A 13,717-nucleotide genomic window follows, 5' to 3' on the forward strand; every position below is an offset into this window, starting at 1 on the left:
AAAAATTTTCGTCTCTAAAACTAATCAATCCAATGAAGTCTGCTATTAACAGAACCATTAGAAACACATACACACACACACACACACACACACACACATATATATATATACACGAATGAATATGTTTATGTATATATACATATAAATATTACGTATATATGCACATATTCGTCAATACGACTGCTCACTCCAATATCTGATATAGCGAGATTCCGGAGAAATATATTAGAAATATTATACGCACTGTTAAAAGATTTTCATTTATTCTCTCCAACCTCATGTATAGATAATTACTCCATTTCAATGATGCGAATGCTACTATGTAAAATTATTGATTAAGGTAGCGTCGTAACCAGCACTAAGGATTTTGAACTGGAATACTGCATTAATTAAGCCCTTTGCCCTGTTGCTATGGATTACCAATCATACACAATTCATAAGCAAACACATATAACGTCTTGTTCTCGAAGATTACCGCAATCCACTAAAGACATACGCACCATGCATACAAGAAACCGTATCATAGATATTAAAAATATCAAAGCTAAATTAACAAAAAAAAAATTGACGCTTGGCTGTATTTTAAGAAGTTTGCTTCCTAACCACATCCTTTCAGGTTCAGTCCCTTTGTGGGGTAGAATAACGTGGTACAATTACATTAGTTGGAATTTTTCGTTACGAAAATTAAAAAAACTACAAAAACTTTATCTGTATGTGCCCTATCATGGCCACAGCCTTAAGGTTGAAACGTATATAAACGAAATAATATGTATATATGTGTATATATATATATATATATATACATATATATATAATATATATATATGTAAATGTATATATAATATGAATAATATATATGCATATATACATACATATATATGAATATATATATATATATATATATATATATATATATATATATATATATATATATATATAATATATATATATATATACATATATAGGTACAGGACGTTACAAAACGTAAACAACATGAAATACGAAGACGGGTATGCGAACAACGAGAGAAACAAATGGAAAACAAGACAAGTAACATAAAGAACGATCCTTCATCAGTTGTCGGCTGTCCAACTACTCCTCATTTCGAGCAATTAACGACAAGTTTGCTTCTGTATTTCATGTTGCTTACGATTTCGTGACATCCTGTACCTATATATGCATATATATATATATATATATATATACATATTATTGATATTATTAAATGATTGAACGCCACGCATCCATTTCCAAGTAAGTATATATATATATATATACATACATACATACATATATATATATATTATATATATATATATATATATAATATATATATATTATATATATATATATAATATATATATATATATATATATATATATATATATATAATATATATATTGGATTTTAAGAACTTTCCGGTCCAAAGAACAAGGTGTCATCATACCACTTTTCTCCTCCTTTGTACGGCCACACCTCGAATACTGCTGCCCACTGTGGTCTCCCCATACAAGACAAAACATCTCGAGGATTGAATCACCCCAGAGGGCACTCACTAAATGAATTGAAGGCATGGCTGCTCTCGATTATTGGGACCGCTTTAAAGCCTTAAAACTCTACTCTCTCCAGCGTCGCCGTGAGCGGTACATCATTTGTACGATGTGGAGAATATACCGCCAACTTTGCCCAAACGACCTGAACATTAGCTTCAAGATTCATCCAAGACTGGGACCACGGGCCATAGTCCCCTGCCCAATTCAAGATCACAGCATACATGTACACTGCAACTTAATTTCTTTTCCTCAACAGGCCCTGCCCTATTTAACATTGTCCCGAAAGAGATCAAAGAGGAAAAGGATCCCATCAACTTTAAACGGAGTCTGGATAGATTCCTTCAAGGAATACCAGATAAGCCACCCATAATTGGATACAACTCACCCAACAAAAACTCACTCCTCGGTTGAGGATTTTGATTTCCTACAGAATGTCAGAGGACTGGAAAGTATAGAGGAAACAGATACCTTATGTGAATATAGAAAATAGCATAACACTTTCTTCAGGCAAAAGAATTCTATAGCAAAAGTATTTCTGTTAAAAGTTTCTGGAAAATGTTTATGTGAAATTTTCTTTAACGATTCTATGATTAATATGTACAAAAATATATATGGAATTTTCAAATATCTGACAGTAAATATTTGATATAGGCGTCTAGGCAATATGGAGACATTTTAACAGTAGTAACTGATATTGTTTTATTTGTGAATAGTATAACAAACAAATGAATATTTATTAGATTTGGCAGCAAAAGAAATTCATGATACTATGTGTGATTTGGCTAAAATCCTTACGCTTCACAATTTTGAATTGTAACAATTTGTGAACCATAATGTGGTGTCTTGAAGAGAGTGTTTTGTAGCCAACATTATGTTTAAATATTAATGTATAAGCGTAGGAGTGGCTGTGTGGTAAGTAGCTTGCTTACCAACCACATGGTTCCAGGTTCAGTCCCACTGCGTGACACCCACCTTGGGCAAGTGTCTTCTACTATAGCCTCGGGCCGACCAAAGTCTTGTGAGTGGATATGATAGACGGAAACTGAAAGAAGCCCGTCGTATAAATGCATATATATATATATATATATATATATATATATATATTATATATATATATGTGTGTGTGTGTGTGTGTGTGTATATGTGTGTCTGTGTTTGTGTGTCTGTGTTTGTCCTCCCAACATCGCTTGACAACCGATGCTGGTGTGTTTACGTCCCCGTAATTTAGTGGTTCTTCAAAAGAGACCGATAGAATAAGTACTAGGCGTACAAAGAATAAGTCCTGGGGTCGATTTGCTCGACTAAAGGCGGTGCTCCAGCATGGCCACAGTCAAATGACTGAAACAAGTAAAAGTGTAAACAAGTAAAAGAGTACTCTTATTTTGAATCTTAGAAGTTTTTGCAGTGCTAAAATCCAGCCTTGCTTACGTTAAATATTCGCATACAAACACGCGTATCTGTATTTATTTAAGCATGTATTATCATAGAATCATTCACGTTTAACAGAACGTACTTGTGAGCCTATACGAGGGGTATTCATTAAAGATTTCCCTCGGACCCACTTCCGGCTATTGCAGGAAACGGAACTTGTGTAGGTAAAATGAAATATGTCTCTAGTTTTCATATTGTAAATCGCAACTTTTCACTAATATTCGTTTGTCTTCTACGGCTGCTGAAGTGGACTAAGGTGTTATAATGGAGGCAGTCGAATGCAGATCAGTGATCAGGTTCTTATACTTGAATGGTCGTACATAAAAAAAGACTTTAAATGAAAAGAAAGAAGATTATGGTGACGATACACCATCATACGACGTAGCCAAGCACTGGCATCGCCAATTGAAATGTGGTGGAATATCGGTGGAAACTGTTTCTATTCCGGGATAACCACATTCCACCATTGATGATGACACCATTCATAAAGTGGAAGCCGCCATTTTGGAGGATCACCGCATAACTAATCGGCAATTAGCCCAAGAAGTGAAGATAAGTGTAGGTTACATGGAAAAAATTATTCACGACCATTTGCACATCTGGAAGTTGTCTGCAGGAAGGATTCCCCGGATGCTGTCACCTTTTCAGAAGCAGGAACGAGTCAATTGCTCCTAGGCAATGTACCAAGAAAACCAGGAGGACTTTTTCGGTAGACTTATCACACATAATGAAACATGGGTCCATTAATATGAAATAATGGAAGCATAATAATTCACCAACTCCAAAGATGGCTCGTGTTCAATCCTCAGCAGTCTCTTTTGAAGGGGAAGCACTTTTCGGATGATGGTGAACTTATTTCCGAGGTAAAGTCTTGGCTCCATTCGTAACCTACCGACATCTACAGACGAGATCTTCACAACTGCATAAAGTGATTGAAGAAGTGTGTCACCATTGCAGGTGGCTATGTAGAGAAGGACTATTAAGGAAATGCGTTTAAAAACACTTATGAAACATGAATATATTAACTATGGCTATTGTAATATGCAAATATACCAAATACATGAATGTGTGAATAACAAAAAACTATGTCCGAAATATTTCGGTATAGAATCACGTAAAGATGTTTTTAAATCATGAAAACTTAATTTAAAATTCATATGAAACTTATTTCAAAATTTGGAAAGCTTGATAAATTCATTATATAAAAGATGGGTTATTTTTTTTCTAACAAAACTATTCCAGTCCTATAAGTATACATCTTGTATATAAAGATACATCTGTATAAAATTGTCATATAATGATTGTGCATTAGGCATATCTTTTATTTTTTACTTGTTTTAGACATCAGACTGAGTCTGTGTTGGGGCCCTGCTTTTAAGTGTTTTAGTTGAATAACGCGACCCCAGGACCTAACTTTTAAAAGCCTAGTGCTTATTCTATCAGGTTCTTTCGCCGAACAACTAAGTTACAGAACGTAAACACATCAACAGCAGTTGTCAAGCGGCGATGAAGGGCAAACGTCGACACAATGACATACACACACTCATATATACGTACATACGTATATATATATATATATATATAGAGAGAGAGAGAGATATATATATATATATATATATATATATAGTGGACAGGCATCTTCCAGTTTCGGTCTACCAAATGACAGGCTTTGGTCAACATGAGCTGTAGTAGAAGACACTTGCTCAAGTTGCCACTCGGTGGGAATGAACCTAGAACGATGTGGTTGGAAAGCAAAATTCTTAGGATACAGCTATACCTGCGTCTATATGCACATCCGCGCCGATATATATATATATATATATATATATATATATATACATATAAAGAATTATATGAAGAGAGAAAGATAGAACCGTGGAACTCCACTACCCATGAGGAAATATACGTATAAACATGAATAAATATTCATACTTACGCGCACTTACACATTCAAAATTATACCCATTTTCAGGGTCACATGCACAACTTTTCACGCATACCTACACACATATATGTATACATTATGCATGCGTATATACACATATACACGTAGGTAGCTTACATTTACATAGAGTAAACGCAGTTTTACATGCAGGTATGTACGAGGTTTTGGCAAATGCTTCTTTGGGCATTCAGTTATATATAATCAATACATGTGCTTATGCTGACATATGATCCGCATACGCCCACATGCATACATATATACAGGCACATACAAGTATGAATATGGAAATGCATACATGAATGCTTACATAAATACATGCATGAATGCTCAGGCATATACTGTACATCAAAATCCATATATGCATACTGTATACATATGCATATGTATACGTTCACGTAACTGCAGAATGCATACATAGACAAATATGCATAAATTCGGACACTTTCATGTATACACTTGCGCATACAGTAATATTTAGGCATATAAGCGCATATACATAAACATGTAAACTCTACGTTGTGTTTACAAAATATGATTCAGGATTTTGGATTTGAAACATATACGTTTAATATAGAAAATATTAAGTTAGAACATGCCATACAGATTATGGATGTAAGCTTAAAGTACTGGGTGCAGAGAACAGAATATCTGGAAGGATAGAGTAAGAATTGTTGTTGCCTGAGGCTTTAAACTTGCAGGTTAGTTCTGAAGTTTTTAGAAAGGTTTTTGGACTTGTGCATACGAAAGAGAATAAACTCCAATTTTGAGTTCGAGGTTGATTTGCTATGAAATAGCATATTCATTTCTCTCTGGTGTAGAGGCTGGAGTTACCTATTTTTTGTTCATATATATAAGCCAGTTTATACACTTTTTTATTTGATCTTATAGCTAGTGTTCTATTGGTCTTTTGCTAACTAAATATGTGTTTTTTAGAAAAGTTTCCGATTCTCGATTGATGTTTCTGAGGATGTTAGTATAGTGAATCTGAAAGTGTTCTCTGTTAAAGTGAGGTAGAATTTGGCTGTCTTGTTATTATTCGTGAAGACATCTACTCGGTATACAACTGAATTTATAAGATAAAGACCACCATCTAGCGAACAAGTATTTTGGTTAATGTAGAAACGGTTTAGAGTTGCTGGCGTGTGAAAGGTTCCTGGTGCTGCTATTTGCTATGTGTGCTACAAATTCAGATGTGCAGCTGTAGCTTGTTTCTTGTCTTTTCTTCAATATTTCATGCATTTTGTGGCTGTTGTTGGAGGAAGCACCTTTATATTGAAATTAAGGTGTTGACGAGGTTTGCTAGGCTTTTACAAATAAAGTTGGGATTTGAGGCATAGTATGTTGCGTTTGCGTTGTTCACTGGAGTTACTAGTAGTTCTCACTATGTATTGTATGCTACCCATGAAGAAACTTAGCATTAGTGTATCCGTTTAACTGAGAAGCTCTTGTGAAATGGACTCATCTATAAATAGACTTGGTAGGTGAATAATATTATTCACTAAGGCATTAACGATGAAAATAATTAGATAAATAATGTGTTGATACATAGTAGACTCGACTCGTTACATTTGTTTTTTTAAAGGAGAAATAACGGCCACTGCTTAGGTTAAGCGCAATATATCTACGAAGGAAAGTTTTGCTGAATTTTTTTTTCTTCCTTTATGGTTCTTTTGTCTTGATTATAAAGCTTAGTCTACTAATTTCAGTTGTAGTGGTTTTCAGTAATCTCTAGGTGGGCTTATAGGAGAAGTTTTGATGGTGGCCTTTAAGAGCTATTTAAGGTGTGTATAGTACTAAGCGTTCAACTCTCTCTTCCATGTCTAATTTGGAATGTGTTTTCAGCTCTTGGTTTATCAAGTCGAAATTATTGTAGTGATGTATCTTTTGTAAATGTCGGTTGTCCTTTACAGAAGAGTTTATTGTATCTATACCAAACAGGTTCGTACCAGTTGCTTTTCTTTTGTCCGACAGTACAAAGATATTTTATGAAACTGAATTTAGTTATAATATTTTGGAAAATCTACTTGAAACCATCCACATTTATAAAACCAGCCACACATTGTTGAAGATATCAGAATCAAAGTTGTGTAACTATTTGTTGTTTTCCGAACAAGTGTCGAAATAGGCATATTCTTTTGTTCCGACATCCTCGGTTCAGTATAAGAAATAGGCACATTCTTGAAAATTGAACTGTATTTTATTTCATAATTCAACTCTTTAACTAAGCTGCAATGTGTGATCGGCGGTGAGAGCTACATAATGACTGGTTATATCAAATGGCTAGTTACATCAAACTGGGGTAATTGCAATTAAGTGAAAAGTTATCGATTCTCTGACGTAGAGTAGCATACTATTTATTCAATGCTGATTTGGTGTTAGCCGCTTCCTAATGTACACGGTCCTGATTTTCAGGCGACTGGTAATAAACTTATGGAGTTTCTTTATGTATATCTCGGTTGGAGAAACTTGATAAGAAGTTATAAGTTCTCATATAAGTATTTATCAATGCAAAAAAGTATAAAACATTTTCTGAAAAACATTCAAAATGTGTTTCGTTTTGGGATTTGGTTTGCAAGATTCTTTATGTGAGTTCGTGTGTTGAAGCATATTTTGTTGTTTCTGGGGAGAGTCATTCTCTTTTAGGGCCTTATTATTTAACACACTCACCGGTACAGTAGAAAAATATATAAGTAAATGAGCAGAAACTTTACCGGTGAGTGTGTTAGATAATAAGGCACTAAAAGAGGATGACTCTCCTCAGACACAACAAAAGTCAAAATGTGTTTCTACGAAATATTTCTGTTTAATAGTTTGTATTAAAAGTTCTATAAAATTTCCATAAATATAAGTTCGTATGGAAACTTCTGTGAGAAATTTTAAAGAAATTAAGTCTATGATAAATAACAAATGGTAAATAATGAATATTATAGGAAGTCTTTAACAAAGGGGAATGTTTGTGTGAAGTTTAAAACAAAATTACAATGAGCACTACAAGAGAGAATTAAATAACTCTATATTGGTTTAGCACCATGAATAATTTTGACAATGTTATTCAGCCACAAAGGTAATGGCTGTGTGTTTACGGTAGATGTTTCTTGAATGTACTGTCTTGTAGTAGACATTAAATTTACAAGATCTATTATTCATATTTGCAAGATCTATTATTATATTTACAAGATCTATTATTCAATGAAAGTATTATGAGTATAACCTTTCTATTAACGGACCTATAGTATTTAAAGTTCCCATGTTGGTAGAGAAAATTTTCTTCTATTCAATGTTATTATTCAACAGCACCGTTACACCCGCTTCTTCACAGACACTTTCGCCACGGCTCAGTCAAGAAAATCTTTATAACCGAAGATTTCGTCACGTTTCTTGCGCCTAGCAGAGGGATGATGCCATTTCGTGCACTAAGCCTTATATATACGCCCATAATCTATCTTCAGTCAGTAGTTCGAAAAAACGTGATTTCATTGACTTTAAACACTTTCAGCAGATCAGATAAAACCTCCAGCATTCGCTCTTTCAAATCGGATGCATTATTATCACAGTGTAGTTGTACAACAAGCTCACAGATTGTGACTCGTTTGAGCGACTCAATTCATCAACTCTTTAGTGGTCGTAGTTTTTGACCTCCTACTGCGTGGTTGGTCTCCAGTGCTGATTTTTCCGTCTTTAAATATCTTTATGCATCTTGTCTCCATAAACAATTTGTAGACGCCTCTAGAATTACCACTTCTTCATCAAAAACTTAATAACGGTCCGTTGTTTCTGCTTGGAACCCATTATTTGCTTTCAACGGGGGAGAAGCAGAAGAGTTACTCTAACAACACGTGCAACTTCAACAACTTACGTCAGTCAATTATAAAATGCTAACTTTTGTATTACTTTCGATATAACCGTCTTATTATATGAGTATATATATATAAATACATGTTTATCTGATAGTGTATGCATGTATATATGTATGTATGCATGTATGTATTTATGTATGTATGAATGTATGTATATATATATATACATGCAACATACATACATGTATATATATATATATATATATATATATATATCCACATATACACATGGGTATATGTATATATACATATATATATACATATATATATGTGTGTGTGTGTGTACCCATGTGTATGAGTCTACAATTTTGTCATGGACAGGAAGTTTGAACAAAAAGCCAACTTTAAAATTTTGCTTTAAACTTGTGACGTCTGCTACAGAGACATTGAGCATGCTTCGACAACCTTACGATGATGTGGCAATGTGTCGTACACAATATTTTGAGAGTCACGGGTGCTTCAAAAGCAGAAGAACGTCCCTGAAAGACGATGAGCGATCTGGAAGCCCTCTCACGAGTCATACATCCGAAAATGTGGAAACAAAATTGATCATCTTGTGCATGACGATCGTAGGAGGACAATTAACGACATTGCTGATGTTTTGATCTGTCGTATGAGTCCGTACAGGCAATACTGACGTCAGAATTGAACATACGGTGTGTCTCAGGCAAGTTTGTCCCCCACCTGTCGTCAAGATCTCCGTCAGCGTATCGCTGATGACCCATTCTTCATGTCCAGGATCATCACCGGTGACGAGAGTTGGGTCTACGGGCGCACAGACTGGGATGAGGTAGCAGTCATCACAATGGAAGAGCACTTCATCTCCAGGACCGTTTTTGGTATCCGCAGTATTGTGCATCGAGAGTACGACCTCCAGAGCCAGACAGTCAATCGAAAGTTCTACGATGACGTTTTGAAGCGTTTGATGGAGAACATTCGGCGAAAGCGACCGGATATATGTGAGCGAAGAATTGGATTCTTCATGACGACAATGCCACCGAACTCTTCTCGGTGTATTTCTCGGTGAGTTTCTTGCCAAGAAACAACACGGTATCTCCTCCGCACCCGCCTATTCGCCATGTTTAGCATCTGCGGATTTCCATCTCTTCCCCAAGATGAAAATGAAGCGCAAAGCTTTTTTAACGCCTTTGTCGAGATCCAGAGCGCATATTATTTATGTTTATCAAAGTAAGAAAGCAAGACAGCAAAAACAAAAATATTTGGCAAACAGAAAGCAGTATGGCATGCTCAGGGCTTAAACAAAAGTTTTCATATTTTCCTGTACCCACACCTGTGTATACTTGCACACACACATACACACACACACACACGTAAGCACTCAAACACATAGACGTGCACACATGCACATACTCATACACATACCCACGTACATGAAAAATAAACCATCAACACAAAGAAATTTCAAATTCCAAATTTTAAAATACACACATATACGCAAGACAAAACCGCATACATTAAGAATTTTGAAATAGACAAACATATACAAATAGATACGAATAAAGAACCTTCTAATATGCAAAGTATACAACGCAGTTACACCAATGTATACCAACGCACTTAGACAATAATCTTTTCTACTAAACAAAAACAAGACCTGAAATTCTGGGGCACGAGTTTAGTCAACCAAATTGATCATAGTGCTCAACTGGTACTTAATTTAGAGGGAAAGTCGACCGTGGCAAAATTGAAACTCAGAAAATGAAAGCGAACGAAAAGCCGCTAAGCATTTCGTCCGGCGCAAAAAGACGCTCAAACCGAGTCATAAACAAATACATGTATATCAAGATTCTTCAACTACACAAACTGAGAAAATATTATAGAAGCACAAATACACACAGACGCATATACGTATACTAAGAATCTTCAGATACAGACGTATAAATACAAACACACACAGACACACGTGCACACATTTTTGTTTTCATTTTCTATGTGTTTCAATCATTAGACATGAAGCATTTCTTTTAGTTTCCGTCTACCAAATGCACTGACAGAGCTTTGGTTGATATGGGAATATAGTAGAAGATACTTACCCAAGTGCCCATGGAATGGAACCGAACGCGGAACAAACCAGACTTCTCACCATATAACAGCCCCTGCGGCTATATGTGAAGAATTTGTAAAAAGTATTTTGCGTGTAATGGTCATTTACATATTGATGTGTGTATAATCAACTTGTAATTGTTTACGTGCATATGTATGCACGTATATATATATATATATACACACACACACATATATATATATATATATTATATATATATATATATATAACACACACATATATATATATATATATATATATATATATATATGTATATATATATATACATATATATCTGTGTGTGTGTGTGTGTGTGGTATTTGTGTGATATTTAATTGTTTCATCTATCTATAAATATCTACATGTGCACGCACATATCCAGTATTAACACATATACATACTACTCAGGGTTTATATCTAGATCTTATCCTAGTAGGAATTAAATAATCTCAGTAGGAAGTACATAAATTTAGTATACCTTTATTTGTCAACTTATGAAAGATTTATAATTATTTCTACTAATTATTATTAAAAAGTTTTTGCTTTTGCTACAAGAAATTTAATAATGAAGCACGCAATTCAGTAAGTATAGATCGATATTATTTTGTGGACAATTCTTTAGAAAGTGCAATCCTAATTAGGTAATATTTACAATCGTATAGACTGGGTGTTTTTCTTTATAAAATTTAACTTAAATTTTATTCTAGTTTAAAGAATATAGGCTGTTGTGACTTGTCTTTATAAGTATTATAAGTACTATTTGATTAAAGTAGAAATAGTATTTCTTATCTAAGATAACGTCCAACTGTTCGTTGCGACAGAAATGTATCTATCTTTCTATCTGTCTGTCTGTCTGTCTATCTATCTATCTATCTATCTATCTATCTATCTATCTATCTATCTATCTATCTATCTATCTATCTATCTATCTCGCGCCTTCTTCCTTGAAACGGGAAGGAAGAGCCTTTTTCATAGTACTTGTGGCTATGGCGAAAGAATGCGTATGGTGGACGCGTCTGAAAGGTCTAGAGACAAACACTTTCATCTGTGGTCAATCTCTCACCAACTTCTTCAAGTATCACTTGAAGAGGAAGGTGAGAGTAGAGAGGGACGTTTTGTCTAGTGAATGTTTCAAAAAGAGATGGGTGAATGTAGCAAGGATGGCACGTGTGAATGACGGAGCCAGCTTGAGCATAATCCTATGAATCAAAAGAAAAAAAAAAAACAAAGGAAAAAGGAGAGCCATTTACGGTGATGTGTTTTCTTTTTGCATGACACTATTGCCCAAGGTTCCCGTGGTCTTTTCCGCAGGCTTTTTTATCCACGGACAAACCTAATCTGTTTTCCCTTTTTACATTGTCATTTCTGTGATACACGATCCCTATTGATCGACCCCACTTTTTTTTACACGATCCCTTTTGATCGGCATTCCCCCTCCTTATTTTTAACGATCCCTTTTGATCGGAATTCGCCCCTCTTTTTTCCCCCTTCTCTTCTTCCTAAAAAGAAAAGCTCTACTTACAAAGTAGCGCTTTTCTTTTGTCCCTTCTGTGTTTAGCCCTGCGTGGCCAATAAAGAAATCTGTCTATCTATCTATCTATCTATCTATCTATCTATCTATCTATCTATCTATCTATCTATCTATCTATCTATCTATCTATCTATCTATCTATCTATCTATCTATCTATCTATCTATCTATCTATCTATCTATCTATCCATGCAGAAGATTTATATGTATACCAGTTGCTAGAAATAGCCATGTAACCACACATGTTTTCCTTCTTCCTTTCCTCCTCGATGGACATTTTCCTCTATCCGATGAAAAACTATGCTTGAAACATTATTTTCACTCGTATTTTCCCATCTAAAACGTTCATTGAACGTTAGTCTATTATTCAATGTGAACATTTAATTAATTCTTATTGCTTTTTCCTGTTTTTTTTTGTTTTTCTTTTTGTATTTGAGATGTCCGTATATATATGGCCTAGTGGTTAGGGTGTTGCACTCACGATCTAACGATACTGACTTGAATTCCTAGACCGGGTAGTGAGTGATGTTCTTGAGTCAAACCCACCATCTCACGTTGTTCTGCGATCACTTCATCACCTATGTACATATATATATACTGTTGTGAGAGTCATTTTCTTTTTGTGCCTTATAATTTAACACACTATTGAATAAGTTGCAAGACGCAACGAAAATTTTAGGAAAATAAAAATAAGGAATAAGTGGAAATTTTTCCGGTGAGTGTGTTAAATTATAAGGCACATAAAGAAAATGACTCTCCCCAGTCACAACAGAATATGCTTCAACACACGAATAACGAATCATGCAAACCAAATCCCAAAACGAAATATATATATATATATATATATAGATAGATAGATAGATAGATAGATAGATAGATAGATAGATAGATAGATAGATAGATAATAGATATATATATATATATATATATATATAGATATATATATATATATATAGATAGATAGATAGATAGATAGATAGATAGATAGATAGATAGATAAGTCTGTATGGAAAGAAGTTGTTCTTTCCTAGAAATACATTTTATCCAAGGGTACACCAGTTTAGCTTTATATCGATTAACGTGTTTATCTTTGATTCGTCTTCGATATTAGTACCTTACTCACCATCCTTAAAGATATATATATATATATATAAATTATATGTCAATTTGCCGTGAGGAGGTCTTTTGCGTTTTTCAATTTCATAGTGCACTTTAAATGTGTAAATATGGATCAGAGCAATCGACCGAAACATATTTTATTTATTTTTATTTTTTTATCTAGTTTCAGCTCACAAGCTGTGGCCATGCTGGGGCACCGCCATTTAAAAATGAAGTG

The sequence above is a fragment of the Octopus sinensis genome, linkage group LG10, assembly GCF_006345805.1.
Source record: "Octopus sinensis linkage group LG10, ASM634580v1, whole genome shotgun sequence".
In the NCBI taxonomy this organism is placed as follows: domain Eukaryota; kingdom Metazoa; phylum Mollusca; class Cephalopoda; order Octopoda; family Octopodidae; genus Octopus; species Octopus sinensis.